This window comes from Hevea brasiliensis, chromosome 1, assembly GCF_030052815.1.
Source record: "Hevea brasiliensis isolate MT/VB/25A 57/8 chromosome 1, ASM3005281v1, whole genome shotgun sequence".
NCBI lineage: Eukaryota > Viridiplantae > Streptophyta > Magnoliopsida > Malpighiales > Euphorbiaceae > Hevea > Hevea brasiliensis.
Window position 1 is genome coordinate 107,443,993 of NC_079493.1, and position 4,944 is coordinate 107,448,936.

Sequence of the window (4,944 nt, forward strand, 5' to 3'; positions counted from 1 at the left end):
AAATGGGTGCCGAAAACAAATTTTGATTTGAACAGGACATGTGTAAAACTGCATAAGGGGAGAATGAGTGTGCATAACTTATGCACTCTCTTATGCAGGTTTTGGTGGAAGATAAAGAGTGTGAAAAACTGATTATGCAAGAGTGCATAGCTTATGCGCTGACTTATGCAAGTTTCGACTAAAAATGGAAGTGTAGGAATTGTGGTCATGCAAGAGTGCATAAGCCGTGCACTCTCCTTATGCAAGTCTTGGCATGTTTTGGTTTTTTTTTTTTTTTTGAGAGTGTGGTCATGCGGAAGTGCATAAGTTATGCACTCTGCTTATGCAAGTCTCAGCAAGTTTTGGTTTTCAGAATTTGTGGTTATGCGGAAGTGCATAAGTTATGCACTCTCCTTATGCACTTTTCGGTGGGTTTTGGTTTTCAGGGTTTGTGGTTATGCATAAGTGCATAAGTCATGCACCCTCCTTATGCAGGTCTCGGCAAGTTTTGGTGTTTGGAAAATGTGGTCATGCAGTTGTGCATAAGCTATGCACTCTGCTTATGCACCTCTCGGCAAGTTTTGAGATTTTGGGTTGGTGGTCATGCAGTTGTGCATAAGCTATGCACTCTGCTTATGCAAGTCTCGGTGGGTTTTGGAATTTTGGGTTTGTGGTTATGCAGAAGTGCATAAGTCATGCACTCTCCTTATGCAGGTCTCGGCAGAGAGAGAAAATCAGAGTTTTTGGTCATGCGGAAGTGCATAAGTTATGCACTCTGCTTATGCACCCCTCGGCAGGTTTTGATTTTTGGAGTTTCTAGTTATGCAGAAGTGCATAAGTCATGCACCCTCCTTATGCAGACTTCGGCAGAGAGAGAAAATGAAGAATTTGAAGTTATGCAAATGTGCATAAGTCATGCACTCTGCTTATGCAGGTTTCGAAAAATATGAAATTTGACAAAATTAGGCTATGCAGAGTTGCATAAGCTATGCACTCTTCTCATGCACTTTGCAATATGAATGAAAATGGCAAGAATTGTGGTTATGCAGGATTGCATAAGCTATGCAGTTGCTTATGCACAATTCAACAAGATTAAGATTGCATTGGAACATGATTTGCAAGTGTGAAAAATACCCTAGAATGAAGAAATATAATTCCATGAAGCATAAACCATGAGAAATTTTCACCAAAAACACATCAATATATACAAAGTTCATCAAAAATGCATCACACAAGCTTGTAGAAGATGGATCCTGCATAAAAGGCATTTGTGACCCATGCCATTTTAACTCAAATTCTGCAAATCAACATTTAGCACATTAAAACTCAATAAAATCTGCATAAAGTTGTATCTATTCACAAATGATGAACTCCCCAAGTCATGCTAAGAAAAATGCAGCATTTCCACCTTAAATCCCACAACCCAAATAAGCTCATAACTGCAAAAATGGCTCACTTACCACCATATTAACATTAAAAGCACATTTACTTAAAAGTTACACACCCAACCTCACCAAGAACGTAAGCCATCTACTGCAGACACCCTCTTTGCTGCAGAATGTCATTTTTTGCTCTGCATAAACCAGGTAGCAACCCAAGGACATAATTCATCTGCTGCAGACCTTTCCTTGCTGCAGATTTCATTTTCCACTGCATAAACTGTAGCAGACCTGACCTGGTTATGCAAAGAAAATCAATCAATTTGTAGGAGATTTAAAGAACATAATTTCAGGTTAAGGGTCACTCCCCAGCAGTTCACCAACCTTCCTCCATTGAAATACATCTACAAGGGACAAAATTCAACAAATGTCAAAAATTGAATTTGGGGAGATTCAAGATAAAAACAAAAGTAATGAAAGTAAAAGTAAATCAGCAAAATAAAAATAAAAGGACTTGGGATGCCTCCCAAGAGGGCTAATTTATAGTCCTTAGCTGGGCTTTTGTCATTTTTCATGGTGGCTGGAATTGGAGTTTATTGCCTCTGTTTCCAATAGGTGCTTCAATGAATCTATACTTCATTTTCTTTCCATCACATGAGAAGATCCTTGTTGCTTTGTCTAAAAATTCGACCATTTCTTTCTTGACAACCTTTGGTGTATCTTTTTCTTCGAGAGATGGTTGCTTGACCTCACTTTTCTCCACTTGCTCAAGTTGAAAGATTGATGCCATATGACAAGGTGGATTACCCTTTAAATGTTGTGCAAATGCAGCCTCTTTTGGATTTTCATCATTGATACTCCCTTCATGGATAAGACAACTTTCAAGAGAAGCCTTCAGATAGCTCTTTCTAAAGTGCTCTTTTACTAACTCATCAACTATATCAATTCTCAAACAAGAGTCTACATCTTCATGTTGCTTCTTCTTATCATTGCCAATATTGAAGACTAAATGATCCTCTCCGACTCTGAGAGTAAGCTTCTCACCTTTCACGTCAATCAAAGTACTAGCTGTAGCTAGGAAAGGCCTCCCCAAAATGATTGGGATATTAGAATCCTCTTCCATGTCCAAGATGACAAAGTCAACAGGTATATAGAATTTCCCAACCTTCAGAGGCACATTCTCTAAAATCCCTTCAGGATACTTAATTGATCTATCAGCTAACTGAAGAGAAATGTGGGTTGGCTTAAGATCTCCCATGTTGAGCTTCTCATAGATGGAGAGGGGCATAAGGCTTACACTAGCCCCTAAATCACATAAAGCTTTTATAGAACATGATTCCCCAATGTGGCATGGAATTGAAAAACTCCCTGGATCCTTGAGCTTTGGAGGAAGTTTTCTTTGGAGGAAGTTTTCTTTGGAGGATAGCACTGCATTCCTCAGTTAAGGCTACAGTCTCATAATCTTCAAGTCTCCTCTTATTTGAGAGAATTTCTTTTAGAAACTTAGCATAAGAAGGCATTTGGGAAAGAGCATCAATAAAAGGCACATTTATGTATAGCTTCTTCAAAACCTCTAAGAACTTCCCAAATTGCTTATCAAGCTTGGCTTTTTGAAATCTCTGTGGAAAGGGAAGCTGTGGCTTGTAAGGCTCTGGAGGTATGTATTTCTCTTCTTTCTCTTTTCTTGCACTCTCTTTCTTTTCACTCTCTTGTTTTTCATTTTCATCAACATCTTCCTCATTTTCTCTCTTCTCACTTTTTTCACTCTTCTCATTATGTACTATTTTACCACTTCTCAGTGTAATGGCATGACATTGCTCTCTTGGGTTTTCTGGTTGACTTGGAAGTTTTCCAAAAGACTTGGTACTTGAGGAAGATGCTTGTTGTGCAATTTGATTTTCCAGCATTCTGTTATGTGTCTGCATTTGTTCCAGCCTTGCTTTCATCTCTCTCATCTCCTCATCATGCTTATTTTGGTTAGCAAGAATCTGTTGCAATAAAGCTTCTGTGGTGGAACTTTGTTCTTGCTGTTTTGGTGGAGGATTCATATTTTTCTGCTGAAAATTAGGCAATGGTTGCCTATTTTGCTGATATAGAATTCCTTGTTGCTGTTGTGGTTGAAAATTCTGATTTGGAACTTGACTTTGCTGATTTCCCCATGAAAAGTTAGGATGATTCCTCCAAGTTGGATTGTAAGTTTGAGAGTAAGAATTCCCCATTTGCTTGTTTCCATAATTACCAACATATGTTGCTTGCTCTCCAAAGTCTACTCCACAGCTGGTGGTTCCCTCTGCATAAGCAACTTGTTGTGAACTTCCAGCTGATGATGATGAACTAACCAACATACTCAAATCTTCCATCTTCTTAGCCAAAACATTTGTAAGTGCATCAAACTTTGCATTAATCATGTTGAACGGATCAAGATCATACATCCCAGCAGCTTGCCTCTTTTGAGTTGGAGCTGGTCCTCTTGGACTACTCCAAAGATGAGTATTCTTTGCAATTTTCTCCAATAGCTCATAAGCTTCATCTTCATGCTTCATAATAAATTCTCCTCTTGTTTGAGCATCAATAATCCCTCTGATTGCAGGAGTGACATTTGTGTAAAAATTCTGGTTTATCATCCATTTCGGAATGGCATGATGTGGGCATTGTCTCTCTAATTCCTTCCATCTCATCCATGACTCATAGAGAGTTTCATCTTCTCTTGGTCTGAAAGCTGTCATTTGATTCCTCAGTTCTTGAGTTTTTCCAGGTGGAAAATATTGTGCAAGAAATGCATCAGTGAGTTGCTCCCAATTTGTAATGGAGTTGTGAGGTAAAGAATCAAGCCAATCCAATGCTCTATCTTTCAAAGAGAATGGGAATAGCTTCAATCTTGCTGCATCATCAGACACTCCAGGTTGTTTTTGCATGTCGCAAATCATAGCAAACTTCTTCAGGTGTGTGTGTGGATTTTCAGAAGGATGTCCTCCAAATTGAGAATTTTGAATCATTTGAAGAACTCCAAAATCCATCTTGTAACTATTTGCATCGATTCTTGGTCTTGCTATGCTTTCTCTCAAGTCATCAAAATGAGGAAAAGCATGATCCATCATACTTCCCCTAGGCACATTAGCATTAACAACTTCTTCACCATGGGCTTCATTTTCATTGTTTCGATCATTTCCAATATTACCACCAATTCTAATTCTTTCATCAGCCATGTCTGCTTCTAATTCAATTTCTCTCAAAGCTTCTTTCCTTCTTCTGGTTTCTTTCTTGTTGGCTTTACAAAATTTCTCAATTTCAGGATTGAACAGTAAGGATGTGTCACTTGTGCTTCTAGCTCTTCTCATAAAAGATTAAAAGTACCTGAAAAAGAACAAACAAACACAAAATGAAAATATAACAAAATAAAACTAAAAACAACTAAAATAATCAAGAATTCAATCTTAAACAAACAACTCCCCGGCAACGGCGCCAAAAACTTGATGTGGCCCAACCGCAAGTGCACGGGTCGTACAAGTAATACAGTAAAGATATCGTTCCCACGAGGAGTTGTGTTAATGATTGAATTTTTGATATAAAAAAGTTGACTAAATTG

General features: G+C 38.3%; 1 non-coding gene across 1 annotated transcript; it reads left to right on the forward strand.

Moving 5' to 3' along the window:
- The first annotated feature begins 3,992 nt into the window (after window positions 1–3,992).
- On the forward strand, window positions 3,993–4,099 carry LOC131169656 (small nucleolar RNA R71). The gene has a single exon (XR_009140550.1). It is a non-coding gene; the product is annotated as a small nucleolar RNA R71 (small nucleolar RNA).
- The last annotated feature ends 845 nt before the right edge of the window (window positions 4,100–4,944 follow it).